General features: G+C 45.9%; 1 protein-coding gene across 1 annotated transcript in view; it reads left to right on the top strand.

The window, feature by feature from the left end:
* Positions 1-17,799, top strand: part of ADGRG6 (adhesion G protein-coupled receptor G6) — a 491,599-nt gene that overhangs the window by 203,811 nt on the left and 269,989 nt on the right.

The raw sequence follows: 17,799 nt of genomic DNA, 5'->3' as shown, positions 1-17,799 counted from the left end.
CAACAGTCTATATGGTTAAGGCCATGCACCAACGTCCCTCCAGAGCCCCTGCAATCATGAGCTCTGAATCTGACCTCTAGGTGTCACTGTCACACATAACTGGGACATTTATTCCCCTTATAGTGGATTCATTTAATTTCTCTAAAAACAAAAAACAAGCTTTTGCAAATTTTACACCAGTACCTGCAAGAAGTGTTTTTTTTTTCAGTTTTTACAGATTTATCATCAGATATCTTTACCTTATTTCTCTATGACTTAATCTGTGCTTATTAAGCAGATTATATGATTTTTCAGGGAAGGGCCAGTAGAGCTGGTGACCTATCCAGCCATCTTGTCTGAGCTCAAGAGCACCCCCTTATTTATTGCTTATATTCCATCACATTCAAAAGATTTTGTCCTAGATAGATCAGAAAAAAACCCCATCCATAATAAAATTGTATATCTTCAATTAAAAAAAAACCCCAAGAGAAATGCACAACATAAAAATTCCCTGTTATAAGCAGGGCTAGCCCAAGGGTATCTGATGCCATAGGTGAACAATCAGTTATGTGCCCCGTCCCCTCCCCACCCCAACTATAGAACAACATCTTTCCTTCCCTACCCCTCTACTAGGTCTCCAGCATCTCTGCTTCTCTACCTGCTTCCCCAGGTGTGCAACATTTATCTTCTCTTCCCCCTCCCCCCCACTGCAAGGTGTTCAGCATCTTTCTGTGTCCCTCTCCCTCCCCCATAAGGTGTCGAGCATTTCTCTCCTTCCCTTCCTCCTTTCCCACCTGCAAGATGTTCAGCATTTAATTCCTCTGCCCTCACCCCCAACAAGGTGTCCAGGATTTCTCTTCTTCCCTCCTCTCAAAAGTGGTCCATCATTTTTCTCCTTTTTTCCCCTTTGAATCGCCCAACAGCTCTCCCCCAAGTGTCCAGCATCTCCCCACCTCTTCCTTTCCCCCTGCCTCTGCTGTTATGACCCCTATCACTCTACCTCCAGGAAATACAGGCTTCAGGGCAAGGGAGGGGAGAAGGGGTGGTAGCACAACCCTGGCACAGCTGACAAAGATAGCCCTTTAACGCTGCTGTTAGCTCTTGAACATCTACATGCATGCATGCATGCTCAAGGCCTGCCACATTCTGCTCACTCCTATGTCGGAGGCAGCGGATGCACAGATACTCAAAACCCACTGCTGACAGCTACTTAATGGGTTGCTCTTCAGCAGCTATATTGACACCGCACTGCCCCCAACCCTCCCCCCACCCAGCTTGTCACCCTAGGTTGAACCCTAGTCTTAAAGGTAGAGCCAGCTCTGATTATCAACAGAATAACATTTAAGTACTGTATCCCTTTGGGTTAAATAAGTTTAAATTTTACCTGGGCCAGGTTGTTTGAGGAGCCTGGAGATGGGGCAGAGGAGAACTGGTCCTGGCTGGTGCTGATCTTGGGCCTCAATGTTGAGCTGTGCTGAGCAGCATTTCTGCAGCAGCTTTTGACACTGCTTTTTTACGGAGGAGTCCTGGGCAGCTCAGGTCTTCCAGTGCTATTCCTGGGCCTTCAAAATGACCGAAGGCTTGAATGTGTATGCACCACACATGAAGAGATGCAGCTGATGAGGCCATGATGTAGGAGAGATTGGGATTGACACCTGGAGCCGGGCCAGAGTGTTTGATGAGTCACATAGGAATAGTCTATTCAGTACTTTTACATCGGTGTAAGGCGATGTGGGGGTGGCGGTTAAAGGGAGTTACTGTAGGATTTTGTCCAAATGTTAGTTATGAGAGGTTTTTATAATAGGGGGAAAATAACTTGTATGAATGTAGATAATATTAAAGTGGTTATTTAGGACAAAGTACTATTATATGTGTGAAAAAGTGGTGTTTCACTAGGATTTTTGTGAAATGTCAGTCATTTTACTTACATATATTTAAGAAAAAAACAGTTTAGAATTTTAAATCAAGTTCAAACTTGTCTGCTGGCAAGAAGGGCCATGCATGCAAATGAAGAATGTTTCTTAAGTGCTGCACCTGATTGGCGGGAGAAGTGGTGTCATCGGAGTCACTGTTTCTAGGGGAATGGCTTAGTTAAAGTTGGAGAAGAGCTGAAGACAAGCTGGAAAAGCAGATGTACGTGTGACAGGTTCTTGAATTAGATGGGGAAAATTAGGAAATAGTGTTTAAAAGTGATTGCAACTGTTTCATAGTGGTAGCGAGTGTGAGTGGAGCTGAGTGAAGGAAAGTGGGAATTTGGGGTTGTATTACAGGTGTGCTGCTTCAAAGCAGTGAAAAACCAAATATATCCTAATACCAAATTGCTCTTTTAAGAATCAGTGGGAGGGTCTGTGAGGAAAGCTCCTGATTTAAATTGTGACAATTGCTTTAAAACCAAATACCGCTCTGTCATAGGCGATGCATGCTGTGACTGGCCTGAAAAGCTAAAGATGTTCTCAAGAAAAGCTGTACTGCGTGTAGGCCCTTACACAGCTTAGTAAAAGGGCCCCTAAAATTGGCAAAATGTGAAAGGGAACTATGGTCTTCTGAGCTATGAAGCAGAGTGAGCGAGAGTATTGGTGATCTGAATCAAGGAGCTTCAGTGATAAAGGCCATCTGAGATACGTGCTCTTCTCTCCAGCATAGGGAGATGGTTATTGGGTTAGAAGAAATAGTTAGAATTTACAATTATTTTTTCTTTTACTAGCTCGTAAGCCCCAAACAGTGACTATAAATAAAAAGAAACCTGAAGCTGACCAACATTCTGAAAAGGAAAGGGAGATAGTTTTTTTTCCCTTTTTGTTAGTAAAGTCAGGCTAATAGGAAGTTTTAAGGTTTTAAGTATTTAACACATTTAATTGTTTTCATTATCTAATATATTTATTGTTTTAATCAGAACTGTGCAATAATCCAGCCAATAACTATTGTCTCTGGAAAAATCTAACGTACAACCCAAATTTGAGTGTGTTTAAATTTGGGAGAAAATAAATTATTAAACTAGTTCAACAATTGTTTGGTTCATTGACTTTAAATTCTTTAGTTTATTTCTTTTCATCTACATTATTTAGAATGATGTAGATGAGGATAGTTTAATTGTATGCCTTTTGTGCAGTGCTAAGTACATGTTTCAGGTAAAAGGCCATGACTATCATCCTTTAGATAATTTGTACAACTGTACCAGGGGCGTAGCCAGACTTCAACGGTAGGGGGGGGGGGGTCCAGAGCCGAGGTGAGGGGGCACATTTTTAGCCCCCCCCTCGGGTGCCGCCGCCCCCCCATTGCCGACATCTCCGCCTGCACGCCATTGCCGACACCTCCAACAACTTTGACCCCCCCCTTGCCGATGACCTTCTCGACCTTCTCGACCTTTGCTGGCGGGGGACTCTAACCCCCGCCAGTCGAAGTCTTCTTCCTTAGTTTGGTTTCTGAGTCTGACGTCCTGCACGTACAACATGCAGGATGTCAGACTCGCAGAAACAGAACGAAGCCTTGCGATCTGCAGGGCTTCGTTCTGTTTCCGTGAGTCTGACATCCTGCACGTTGTACATGCAGGACGTCAGACTCAGTCAGAAGAAACCAATTGAAGGAAGAAGACTTCAACTAGCGGTGGTTGGGGTCCCCCACCAGCAAAGGTAGCAGGTGGCGGGTTGGCGGCGGGAGGGGGGGTTGAGAGGGTCGCCGGCAGGGGGGTCCAGGCCCAAATCTACGGGGGCCCAGGCCCCCATGGCCCCATAGCAGCTACGCCCTTGAACTGTACATCACCTTACCCCTTGCCCTACACCCTCTGGATGTTTCAGTGGCAAGTGTCATCCCCAAAAATTGATTTGCCACCCCAGTTTTATCATGTTTGTAGAACAGGGTGCCTCACTCCCTGCCTGGCATCCTCCTCTCCCTCCTCCCATATGAGGTCTGACATATCTCCCTCTTCCAACCACCCTCTCCCCTCCCTCCACCACAGTGTGGCATCTTTCTCTCCCTTCCCTCCAACCTCCCCCCCGCCCCCAAAGGTCCTCCACCCTTCTCACCCATCTTGAAGGGCCCTGGTGGTCTAGTAGCCTCTTCAGGGGCAAGAAAAAACTCCACTCTTTCCTGCCTGTTGCAGAGCTGCCAAGGGGTCCCCAGCCCTGCCCCACTCTGCTTTGGCTCCACCCACTCTGCCCCCTGACACACCTCAATCCCACAGCCATTTCAGAAAATATTTTATTTAATATTCTAGTACCCTTTTCAATTAGCTTTCAGAGTCCAAAACCTCCTGCCTCAGGTCAGGTCAGTATAATGTTGTTATGGTATCATCTCCTGACCTGAGAAAGGAAGTGCTGGTCTCTGAAGCTTAATGAAAAGTGTTTTAAAAATCAGTGAAGATATCACCTTATTTCCTATTTTGTGTTTTGTTTGCATTTATTAACCTTCATTAACACAGCTACCACATTGCTTTATCCCAAATTAAAAATAAAATTATTTTCTGTACCTTTTTTTGCCTGGCCATTTACTTTTTCTACTTGTGTTGGTCCCAGTCTCTTGATTCTGCATTCCTTTGTCTTCTCTTAACTCTCTTGCCAGGGTTTCCTGTCCATTTGCCATTTTCTCTCCTTTTTCTTTGTTTTCTTCAATTTATTTTTCTGCCTCGCTCTTTGTCCAGATTTAATTCATTCATTCTTACTGTTGCAGGAATTACCACTAGTGTTAGCAGAATCTGTGGTACTTCAGGAGTCAAACAGCACACACCAGAATGAGGGAGAAATCTTCTTTATTTGCCAGCAAACAAAGTAGGACATCAGCATTAAGTCTCTTCTTCTCTTTCTCAGCTCTCTGTGTCTTTGTGGCTTCTGTCTGTCCTCTTCAGTTCTCTTCTCTCCTTCTTCTGTCTGTTCCTTCTGACGTAAGCTGCCTCTGCTCCCACTTATATACAGTTCTATCCCCCTCTCTAGCCCCCCTTACTCTCCAGATGGTAAAGAATAGATTGATTACCCTGTCTCAACCAATCATCTCTATACATATGTTCAAAATATCAGTTACATAGGTTCCAGACATTTCCTAACTGACCTATGACCTGGGGTCTCTCACGCTAGACAACATGGCACCAGAACTCTTGCATTTTATTATTATTCACATCTAACTTCATACTAACTTAGGTTCATTTAGGGGCTAAGGGGCCAGTCTTGCTTAATGGCATACAGTCCTACATTTTGCTATAATCCATCAAGGAAGTAAGTTGACTTTTTCTGACCTCTTTCACCTATTAGCTTCCTTCATTGAACTAGCTAGGACTGTGGATAATTCAAACCAGATGATGACCTTTTCAACTGCAGTCTTACTTGAAAAGTAACACTGAATTGAACAGATATTCTACATAGAAATATTAATTACACAGAATAAAACATATTCTAAAATAAGCAGAAATCAAAATCCTTATAAGACATATTCTAAATATTTATAATGGTATCTATAATATCTAGAATATCTATATCTAACCTGTTTCCTTCTAACTAGCATTTTAAACTAATCCTGTAAACTACAATATGCCTTGCTTTGCTGATCCCCTCAAGATTTAATGGCCTCCAGCTGTGGTAAAATAATATCTATGAACTAGCCTTAACCATCCATCACTCACAAGGGGTCAAAGAAAGTTTCTCTCTCTGACCTTTCTAACCCAAACGTTAAACTTCTGAATAATCTAAACCATATGGCATTCCTCCACTTTACTTTACAGAACTGAGAATTTAACCACCAAACTTTTAAACAGAATTAACAATTAATATAATTTCTTTGTCCACTGCTGTCTCATTCCCCCCTTTGAGACTAAAATCAGCTTACGCAGAGATAAGTCTCACAACTCAAACTCTGGAGATTATAATGATCCCAACTCCATACCTCCTCCTGGGGCATAACGTCTAGGAATAGGCTTGTGAATCACCATTACCCTACTCGTTAAGGTCCGACGGCATACTGCCGAAGCACATGAGGCCAAGAAACAAAACAACAATCCTGCTAAAATTAAAACTATTAGGGAAATGAACAAGGGACGTATCCATGAGGTCAATGACCACCACCAGGAGGTAAGGTCTAATCCTCCTCGGTAATCCTCCACATTAAGGCTAGCCAACTGTAGGACTTTATCCATGGCATGCCTAACTACATGCGTCCTATTTATGACAATAGTACAGCACTCTGAAGAATTTAGCACTGTGCAGAGGCCACCCTGGGCTGCAAAGAGGTAGTCAAGGCCCATACGGTTATACCGAGAAACTATACTTAATTCATTAATTTGATCCTGCAATGCATTGACTACCACGTTCAGTTCATGAACTAAAACATGGAGTAGGGACTGAAGTCTCCGGGTAGCCATGCCTAGTTCAGTAATACCCGCTACCGGGCCCCCAATTGGAATCCAGGCCGTAGCAGAAAGGGCTACAAGTCTCTTTTTAGTCAGAGGATAAGTAGAGTTGATGTACTGGAGGGCTAATTCAATCGCCTCATCCTCTGTGGCAACGGAAGAGGGTAAGGACAAAGCCTCTCGCTTAGAGCGGTGCGGGGATGGTGGCTTGAGGAGAGGAATAACTTTAGGAAAATAATTCAAGGTTACCAATACACAAAACTCATACGTGGGGGGAAGAATCATGTGGAGGACATTATCACAGAGCCAATAATGACCAAGGAGAGGGTGAGGAAAGTTCCCAATAAATGTTGGCTCAGGCTGGACAAGGTACTTAGGATGCCCATAGTGCGAGCCCCTATCCCAGGGGGAACGAAGACGAAATGGAGACTTTGCACACCATAGGTGCCAATCCCCAATTGTGTCAGGCTGCTCATTTGTTATAAACTCTTCATACCCCGGGGACTTATGAAAGTAGAAAATAAGCTTGGACACTATAGTCCTCTTAGTGGTACGGTTAGGAGCCAGATAATCACCTGGGTCATAATCTGCAGGTACGGTAGTAGGGCACATAGGAGTACCTGGAGAGACTACCCACACAGATTCCCCCTTCTCTGGGAGAACATTAGTATAGTTACAGGGAATGGGAAGAACAGTTGAGATGTTTCTTGTTAAACAAAACACTCCAGAAGCTGGATAGGGAGACGTAAGGACTGGCCTTAGAGAAGATTCAGAGGGGGAGGTAGCATTATAAAAGGACCACCAAGTATAATCCTGGCTCCAAGGGCCTGAACTCGAAAAGTAGGAAGGTATAAGAGTTGTAAGCGGCACAGGGACAGGAACAGCTGGGACATCTGTGGTATAAGGAGAAAATCGGGAACACACAATACAAGGGGAAGTAATCTTTGCCTGGCTAATTAGTTCCTGGACAGAATGTAACCAAAGGTTGGAGCGAGTTGGGGTATTAGGAACAAGGAGGCAAGGAGTAGAAAACAACAAAAGCACCCAAACTACTAACATTTTCTTTCTTTCTAATCTAAAACAAATACAGCAAACTAATTAAGCAATAATATTCCAACAGTCTGTGCTAGTCACAGATTACTCTAATATAATGTTCTCAGTCTTTGAGTTCTTATACCAGTTGGGATAGACCCTCAACTGACAAGGATCAAGCTCTCAAATTCCAGGAAAGCCAGAATCATGCAAAAAAGAGTCTCAGTATGAAGCCGAAGTCCAGCAGCTCCTGCAGTATGCAGTTGACCCTTCTTTTCAGCTAGTAGATTCTTTGGTTCGGGTCAAGCGCAACTTCAATGGCTCCGCTGGATCACTTTCTGCTCTCCACTGTTTAGGCTCCGTCTGATCCGTACTGGGCTCAGTCTGGTCAGCAGACTTGATTCGAGACCAATGGACCCATGGAGTTATCCCTGCGACCTTCACAGCTGTAGGGGTAGAAAGCAAAACAGTAAAAGGTCCTTTCCATCGGGGCCCCAAAGGCTGGAGCCTCCAGTCTTTCACCCAAACTCTATCCCCTGGCAGGAAGGAATGTACCTGAGCCTGGAAGGGGACAGGGTTTATTTCTCTCACATAAGACCGAAGCTCAGAAATTATCCTGCCCAAGAGGGCTACCTGCTCCTGCACCTGGGCAGACCCTAAAGTCCCTATGTCTCCCTTAATTCCCTGCAAAATGGCTGGGGGCTTCCCATACACAATTTCAAAGGGAGAGAGGGCTGTTCCTTTAGTTGGGGTGCATCGGAGGCGGAAGAGGGCTAGTGGCAGTGCCTGTGGCCATTTCAGTTGGGTTTCCTGACAAATCTTTGCTAGGCTATTTTTCAAGGTTCTGTTTGCCCGCTCAACCTGCCCTGAACTCTGGGGACGATAGGCACAATGCAATTTCCAGGTAATGCGCAATGCGCGGGACAGGGCCTGAAGTGTAGCTTCAACAAAGGCGGGACCATTATCTGAGCCTATAGCAAGGGGCAATCCATACCTGGGGATGACATCCCTAAGGAGGGCTCGAGCTACTTCTGTGGCTTTCTCAGTGACTGTAGGATATGCTTCCACCCACCCAGAGAAAGTACAGACCATGACCAAGAGGTATCGGAGCCTACCGCTCCTGGGCATTTCTGTGAAGTCTATAACTAGGGACTCAAAGGGTGTTAGTCCCCTGGACTGAACTCCTGGTGGAATACGGGGTCCCTGACGAGCATTATTCTGGGCACAGAGAGTACATCGGGCAGAGGCAGTGGCAACCAGACTATCCAATCCTTCCAGCACCACTACTCGACTGAGTAGGCGGGCTAGTGCTGTTTTCCCTAAGTGTGACAGGTCATGAGCTTGAGACACTACAGGCCAAGCTAGGTGGCGTGGCACCAGAACTCTGGTATCAGGGAGATGTAACCAGCCATCAGGTCTCCTTACTGCACCTTCCTCTTGAGCCCATTTCTCTTCCGTTTGGGTGTACATAGGCGTCCATTCTTGCAGTCGAATTTGGAACAGGGGAGTCACAGTACTTGCTGCTAGCTCCAGAGCTCGTATGAGGGCCACAAGTTCTGCTTTCTGGGCTGAAGTTCCTTGGGGCAGGGCTCTTGCTTCTATCACCTTGTCCTCTGTCACCACAGCATAGCCTGCCAATCGCTTGGAGTTCTCCACGTAACTGCTTCCATCTGTGAAATAAATTACATCTGGATTCCTCTAAGGAACATCTTTAAGATCTGGTCGACTGGAGTACACTTCATCCATGGTTTGGATACAGTCATGATCCGGTGGTCCCTCAGATGCTGGCAAAAGAGTGGCGGGATTGAATGTAGCCACTGTTTCCAGGTGTATCCGTGGATTCTCACATAAGCTGGCTTGGTACTTAACCATGCGGCTATTTGTAAACCAGTGGTTGCCCTTGTACTCCATGAGGGTAAGAACTGCGTGGGGGACTTTGACAACCAGTTCTTGCCCCAAGGTCAACTTATCAGCTTCCTGGACCAGTAAGGCTGTTGCTGCAATGGCCCTCATGCAGGCTGGCCATCCTTTAGCCACTCCATCCAGCTGTTTAGACAGGTATGCAACAGGCCTCTGCCAGGATCCCATCATCTGGGTCAGCACACCCAGAGCAACCCCCTGTCGCTCGTGGACATACAGTGAGAAAGGTTTCTCCACATCAGGAAGGCCTAACGCAGGGGCTTGGAGTAGGGCTTTCTTTATGGCAATGAAGGATTGTTGAGCAGTAGGTCCCCATTCAAATGGTTCCTTTTCACCCCCCTTTGTGGCCTGGTAAAGGGGTTTCGCCATCAATGCAAAATTTGGAATCCAAATTCTGCAGAATCCGGCTGCTCCCAGAAATTCCCTAACTTCCCTTCTGGACTTGGGTTGGGGAATTGCAGCAACTGCTTGCTTCCTACTGACATCCAGTCTCCGACTTCCCTGGGAGATGCAGAAGCCCAGATACTTCACTTCTGACTGACAGAGTTGGGCCTTTGAGCGTGAGACCTTATAACCTGCATCCAAGAGTAACTCCAGCAATTCTCTGGTAGCCTCGAAACACTCTTCCTGGGTCACTGCTGCAATCAGGAGGTCATCTACATACTGGAGTAAAACTCGCTTGGAAGGCTCAGATTTAAAAGTCTTAAGGTCTTGTCCTAGGGCAGTCCCAAAAATGGTGGGGGAGTTCTTGAACCCCTGTGGCAGGCGGGTCCATGTATACTGAAGCTTCCTTCCTGTTACTGGGTTTTCCCATTGAAAGGCGAAAAGCAGTTGACTGGCGGGGGCCACCCGAATACAAAAGAAGGCATCTTTTAGGTCCAGTGTCGTGAAATGGGTAGCTCCAGAAGGTATCAATCCCAGCAGGACATATGGATTAGGCACTACAGGGTGTAATGAGATAGTGGATTTGTTGACCACTCGTAAGTCTTGGACTGGCCGGTAGTCCTCAGTCCCTGGCTTCTGGACTGGCAACAGTGGCGTATTCCATGGAGACTGGCAAGGACGAATAATTCCATGGGATAACAGACGATTCAGATGTGCTTGAATCCCTTCCAGAGCCTTTCGGGGAATTGGGTATTGACGAAGATGGATTGGCCGGGCACTTGGAAGTAAGTCTACATGAACAGGAGGAATGTTTCGGGCCAACCCTGGGGGATTATCTTCTGCCCATACCCCACTGACCTGAAAGCTATCTGCCAGGGGTAGGTCAACTTGGCCATGCGACTGATGCAGCCGCCATTCTTCTTCAAGAGGGCAGCAGAAACTCAATATACCCTTAGGGCTGGATGTCGGGGGCCGAAAGGAGACTGAAGTCTGGCCATCAGAGTCAAAGGAAATTTGGGCCCTAAGCTTGGACAGCAGGTCCCGGCCTAACAAAGGGATTGGACAGTCTGGCATATACAAGAATTCATGAGTGACTGTGTGTGAGCCTAATTGGCATCTACGGGTCGTCAGGAAGGGCCTCCGGTTCTGCACCCCCGTGGCTCCCACCACTCGGACAGTTTTTCCAGACACAGGCGCTAATCGCTCCGTCACAACAGAATGTTCAGCTCCTGTATCAATCATGAATGGAATTGAGCGGCTCCCTATAGTTAACTTGACCAAAGGTTCCTGGGAGCCCAGTTTGTAGGAACCCGGTCTGTCCTATTCATCCCATTCTGCCATTTCGGCTATCCCAATGATGTCAGATTCAGGAGGCTCATACCTTCCCTCTCGAACTCGGCCTCGGCTTCCTCGATCTCCTGGTCCCCTTCTCAGTCCCTGGCGCCTCTGGGGGCATTCATCTTTCCAGTGCCCTCTTTCCTTACAGTAGGCGCACTGATCCCTCTCCAATCTTGGTCTGGGATTCTCCCCTCGTGGCCGGGATTGATTGAAGGAATCTCGAGGCCTGGCTGGCGGTCCGGGGTCCCACTTTGGCTTCCCATTAGCTAGAGGTCGACCTCGGTTAAGGGTGGAATTAGTAATGGCTGCCGCCAAAAGGTCGGCCTTCTTCTGCATCTTCCGGTCAGCCTCTCGGCGCACCTCCTGATCCCTATTAATGAAAACCTTGGTTGCGATCTCAATTAGCTGGGTGGTATTCATCCCTGCGAATCCCTCCTGACGCTGCAGCTTCTTCTGGATATCTGGCATACTCTGGGCCACCAATGCACTATTCACCATTCTCTGGTTTTCTAGTGCCTCAGGGTCAAATGGGGTGTATGTTCTGTAGGCTTCAATTAGTCGCTCTAAAAAGGCCCCAGGGGATTCAGTTGCCCCTTGGAGAATTTCAGAGACCTTTGCCAGATTAATGGGCCTCTTTATGCCTTTCCTCATACCTTCCAGCAAGTCCCGGCAATAGCCAGACAACAGTTCATAGTGCTGCCCATTATTTGGATCCCAAGCTGGAGCTGCGCGAGGGAACCGAGTTCTAACCCATTCCTCTAGGTCCGGTGTCCCCTCGGGGGCACGCGCTCGCGTGATGGCCACAGCATTTTGTAAAATCTTCCGCCTCTCCTCAGTTGTGAAGAGGGTCAGGAGAAGTTGTTGACAATCAGTCCAAGTTGGGTTATGGGTGGCCATAATGCTAGCCACTAGGTCCACCACTGCCTGAGGCTTTTCAGTATAAGAGGGGTAATGCGTCTTCCAATTCAGGAGATCGGTGGTTGTGAAGGGCACATACTGGTAGGCCTGTGCCTGTATAACCTGACCCTCATTATTAGGATCCGGTCGAGTGGTGGTTACCTGACGCAGGGGCAGAACTCTCGAGGAGGTGGGAATGGAACCTGAGGCAGAGCTAGGAGCTACCCTCCTATCATGCTCAAAAGTGATTGCAGCAGGTCTAACCCATTCAGTGGAGGTATGTTGAAACCCTGAGGGATGGGGAGGGGTACTCATAGACTGAGAGGTGGTCACAGGTGATTCAGTCCATTGAAAAGGATGCCGGGCCCCTGATGAATCGGGAGGGGTATTAGAGGGAGAGGCTGGGCTGTCGGGAGTTGAGGAGTCAGGGAGTGGAGCCCAAAGCGGGTCTTTGGAGGTTAACAGGGAAGGATGTGGCACAGAAGGGTAGAGGCTGGATGAAAAGTCCAACCTAGAATGTGGCGGGGTTTGCACAGAAGGGGAGGAACTATCCGGAGAAGCCTGTGCTGGAGAGGCTTGGGCTGGATGCCGTGGATCTCTGGGGGTGGCACGGAACCCCAACAATGGGCCATAAGGTGGTGGCTCAAGATCTGAGGGGTCATCAGAGAGTATGGGTTTTTCGGACAGGGTAGGGGCGGAAGCCACCGATTGGGTGGTAGGCTTCCTGGGGCTCTTTCCCCCTTCCAGTTTAGATTTTCTAATCTTTCTTTGAACGCGGCCCAACATGAACTTTACTGGGGATCCCATATAAGTTTTCAACCAAGAGGGAGGGTCAGTCACAAGGCTGTCCCAGGAATCTATATAGGGGAGTTGTTCAGAATATTCTGGTTCTCCTACAATTATGCTGTAGACCTTCCGGATTACTTCAATATCTAAGCTGCCACTAGGGGGCCACCCCACTCCCATAGATGGCCACTCAACTTCACACAAGGTTCTTAGAGTACTTGAGCTTAAAGTCTGTCCATAATCATTGATTAAAAATCCTTTCTTAAAATTCTTAAGCATACAATCTAGGGGAGTAGCAATTTGTCTAGATGATGTCCCTCCCATAATGCTTACAGTTACAACACACAAAAGGGAGGGAATTTTTGAAAGTGTGGTAATGGGGTCCACAGATCCAGAGACACAAGGTAGACAAACAACAATCGCTTCCTTCCGTCGCTGGCCAGTTGAACTCGTGTTAACTGGAAACGCAGCTATAAGAAGTCCGCACTCTTTAACATTCATTCATCACACACATTCAGTACAGAAAATCCCACCCAACAATTTCAGATTTCTAAAATACAGATAAGCTCAGGCGGTTTTGCTACTAGTCCCCACGACTAGAAGCTACTAAGGCCTTCGCTGAGAGTTGATCAGACTCCCCTTCCCTCAATTTTTGAGGGGCTGGTTTACAGTTTCCTAGCTAGGATTACAATACAGAATACAGAATACAAAATACATACCCGGCTAATGTTCCTCAGTCAGTTGGGTGCCAGAAATTGATGCAGGGTCCGGGATCCCACCGCTGCCACCAAGAATTGTTGCAGGAATTACCACTAGTGTTAGCAGAATCTGTGGTACTTCAGGAGTCAAACAGCACACACCAGAATGAGGGAGAAATCTTCTTTATTTGCCAGCAAACAAAGTAGGACATCAGCATTAAGTCTCTTCTTCTCTTTCTCAGCTCTCTGTGTCTTTGTGGCTTCTGTCTGTCCTCTTCAGTTCTCTTCTCTCCTTCTTCTGTCTGTTCCTTCTGACGTAAGCTGCCTCTGCTCCCACTTATATACAGTTCTATCCCCCTCTCTAGCCCCCCTTACTCTCCAGATGGTAAAGAATAGATTGATTACCCTGTCTCAACCAATCATCTCTATACATATGTTCAAAATATCAGTTACATAGGTTCCAGACATTTCCTAACTGACCTATGACCTGGGGCCTCTCACGCTAGACAACATGGCACCAGAACTCTTGCATTTTATTATTATTCACATCTAACTTCATACTAACTTAGGTTCATTTAGGGGCTAAGGGGCCAGTCTTGCTTAATGGCATACAGTCCTACATTTTGCTATAATCCATCAAGGAAGTAAGTTGACTTTTTCTGACCTCTTTCACCTATTAGCTTCCTTCATTGAACTAGCTAGGACTGTGGATAATTCAAACCAGATGATGACCTTTTCAACTGCAGTCTTACTTGAAAAGTAACACTGAATTGAACAGATATTCTACATAGAAATATTAATTACACAGAATAAACATATTCTAAAATAAGCAGAAATCAAAATCCTTATAAGACATATTCTAAATATTTATAATGGTATCTATAATATCTAGAATATCTATATCTAACCTGTTTCCTTCTAACTAGCATTTTAAACTAATCCTGTAAACTACAATATGCCTTGCTTTGCTGATCCCCTCAAGATTTAATGGCCTCCAGCTGTGGTAAAATAATATCTATGAACTAGCCTTAACCATCCATCACTCACAAGGGGTCAAAGAAAGTTTCTCTCTCTGACCTTTCTAACCCAAACGTTAAACTTCTGAATAATCTAAACCATATGGCATTCCTCCACTTTACTTTACAGAACTGAGAATTTAACCACCAAACTTTTAAACAGAATTAACAATTAATATAATTTCTTTGTCCACTGCTGTCTCATTACGATCCATTCTTTAATTTCCCTTTTTACTTCATCTACCTATGGCTTTTCATCTTTTCCTTACTTTTGTTCTCCCCATGCCACTTCCTCTTATTCTCCAGTCTTTCACTAACTCTATCCTCTCCCCCTTTCTATCCAGCATCTCCCCTCTTTCTTTCCCCATCCTTCCAGTGTCTCCCCCTCTCTCTCTGTATCCTTCCATCCAGCAACTCCTCTTTCCCTACCTAACCTTCCATCCAGCACCTTCCCTCTTTCTCTCCTGCCCTTCCATCCAGTGTCATCCTTCCACCCATTACCCTCTCCCAATCCTTCCATCCATTGTCTCCTTCTATCTCCCCTTCCTTCTCTATTCTTTTACATTTAGCATGCCCTCTCTCTCGCTCTCTCTCCCCATCCTTCCAGTGTCTTTCCTCTTTCTATCCCTACCCTTCCATCCAGCGTCTTCCCTCTTTCTCCCCCCTCCTTCCAGCATTTTCCTTCTTTCTCCCTCCTTTCATCCAGCATTTCTCTGTCTGACCAGCTAGGGTCTCCCCCAGTTTTTCTGCACAGCTTCTCTCTCTCCTTCCATTTCCCATGTCCCCTCTTTCTCTCCCCATCTTTCTACTCATCTGTCTCTCTACCCCTCTTCCATCCAGCGTCTTCCCTCTTTCTGCCCCCTCCTTCTAGCATTTTTCCTCTTTCTCACCCTCCTTTCATCCAGCATTTCTCCTCTTTCTCTTTCCATCTGACCAGCCAGGGTCTCCACCTTGTCCCACTTCCTTCTCCCCATCAGCCTGTCTCTCCCCTGCTCTTTTCCATGTCCCCTCTCTTCCCATCTCTCTCTGTCTCTCTCTCTCTCTCTCTCTTTGTACCCTCCAGCATCCTCACTCTTCTTTCTATCTCTTCCCTCTGCTCTCTCTAGACACCTCCCTCTGGACACCCTTCCCCTCTTCCCTATCCTTTCCAGCCATGTTTCCTCTCTCCCTCTGGCCCTCTTTGGAGCAGCAGCAGCGCCGACACAAGAACAAAAACAAGCACAGGGGCCGCAGCAGCATTCAGGCATGCACTGTTGGCTTTGTCGTCCTCTGCCCCCGCTGACGTCAATTTTCTGTTCCGGGGCAGAGGACCAGCAGAGCTGACAGTGCATGCCTGAAGGGGGTAGCTCTGCTAGGCAGATGAAAAAATTTGAATTGTAATAAAGAAAATGCTGTTCTCTATATTAAGATTTTGGATGGCAGCATAAAACTAAGCTCAGGGAGGAACCTTGTCTTCCTCCCCCAGAGGGGTCCATTCTAAGGAGAGAGATAAAACTACAGAAGGTGGGTTACCCCACTCTGAGACCCACGTGAGCTTTGGTTCACTGCTCAGGGGGCTAAAGGAGAAGTAGAAACCATACTTTGTATTGTTATTTGAATATTTTTTACTGCTGTAATTGTCTATTGCTCATGTTTGATTTATTCTTACTGTACACTGCCTTGAGTGAATTCCTTCAAAAAGGCGGTAAATAAATCCTAATAAATAAATAAAGTGCAGGGGTTGCTAGTGTGATTCACAGCTGTCCCCTGAAACCCAGAATGCCATAAAAGAGGAGGGATAGAACTTCAGGGAGATTTAATCCTAATCCTAATCCTCAGAGGAGAAAGCCTGAGTGAAGCGTCTGATAACATATAGTCTTTATGGGGAAAAGATTTCAGGCTGGAAGTGGTAAAGCTGATGAGTGTGGGTACCATAAAGACTAGAGTTAGGGCTCAACTCTTGGGTGCTTATGAACCTGTCTGATTTAAGAGAAAAGAGAAAGCTGGGGAACACAGGGCCACAAGAGAGTGGGAGAGTGGAGAGAAATGAGGTTTGAGCACAGAAGATCTGTTTGCCTAATAAGAGAGAGGAGTACGGGGCAGGGTTTAACTTATGTCTGAAAGCTAAACTGTAAAAGTGGAGGAGTAGCCTAGTGGTTAGTGCAGTGGACTTTGATCCTGAGGAACTGGGTTCAGGTCCCACTGCAGCTTCTTATGACTGTGGACAAGTCACTTAACCCTCCACTGCCCCAGGTACAAACAAGTCCCTGTATATACTGTGTAAACCACCTTGAATGTAATTTCAAAAACCACAGTAAGGCAGTATATCAAGTCACATTCCCGCTTTCCCCAATGCTAAAGAAGAGAGGGAGGTTACTGACCAGTGTAAGGGAGAATAAAGACATCATTCAGAGGGGTAAGGGTTTTTCTTTTCTCAATGCCCAGTCTGGGAAGAATTGTGAAATATATATATGAGCTGAAAGTAGGGAGCAATGCTCAGAGGAGACCAAGCTTTACCAATCCATTTAAACTTTAATACCTTTTTTTTAAATTACTTTAACTGTTCTGATGGACTATTTATCTCATTGTTTTCTTATCTCATCTTTTGTATATATTTGTACAGTACTGGGGAGTAAATGGGAATATTATTATAATTAAGTCTCCCAGCTACATTTTTGCTTTTGCTTTTATTGTGAATTTATAATATTTACATTTAAATCCACTATTAAGGGATCTTTTAATAGTCTGTGTGCATTTAGAGGGAATCTTTGAGAGAATCAAGGGCCCTGATATTCAGACCACGGGAGATAGCTGGGCTGTGTCCTGTGTTCCACGCTGAACCCAAATATTCAATGCCGGGCCGTTTCCAGTGATTGGCATTGAATATCCAGGGTTTTTTTGGCCGGTTTGAAGATAACCGGCTATGTCGACATAGACAGTTATCTTTAAACTGGCCAAAGATATACCAGGGTTTCACATGGCCAAATATGACCGCCAAACCTAGTTTAAAAATTTGTGGATAGCCAGTTACATCGCATGATATAACCGGTTATCCACTATCCGCTAACTGCGGATATTTGGTGGAGGATAGTCGGTTATCTCCCGCTGAATATCGGCGGATAGCTGGTTAAGCGCTGTTTAACTGGTCAGCATCTAGTCTGACCAGTTAAATAGCACTAAATATCGGTCGTAAGGTGTTTTAGACACAAACCTTAACTTAATTGTTTGTACACGGGGCTCAAGTGTATCCCTCAGCCCCGTTGAGAAGTCCATTAAACATACAATAATATCTGAGTGAAGACCTTCAAGTTAACCTTATGCAATGTGTATTAGCATTCTCTCTGGAACTGAAAATGGGCTTTTCTGCCGTGATGAGTGTACAGTATCTGTGCTACTTGCCTTTCAGTGATGTAGTTCCTGTTATAGTATTACTGCTTGA

Source organism: Microcaecilia unicolor, chromosome 3 (assembly GCF_901765095.1).
Source record: "Microcaecilia unicolor chromosome 3, aMicUni1.1, whole genome shotgun sequence".
Classification (NCBI taxonomy): domain Eukaryota; kingdom Metazoa; phylum Chordata; class Amphibia; order Gymnophiona; family Siphonopidae; genus Microcaecilia; species Microcaecilia unicolor.
The sequence above is the reverse complement of the archived record's forward strand: the minus strand, read 5'-3'. Positions and strand labels throughout refer to the sequence as shown.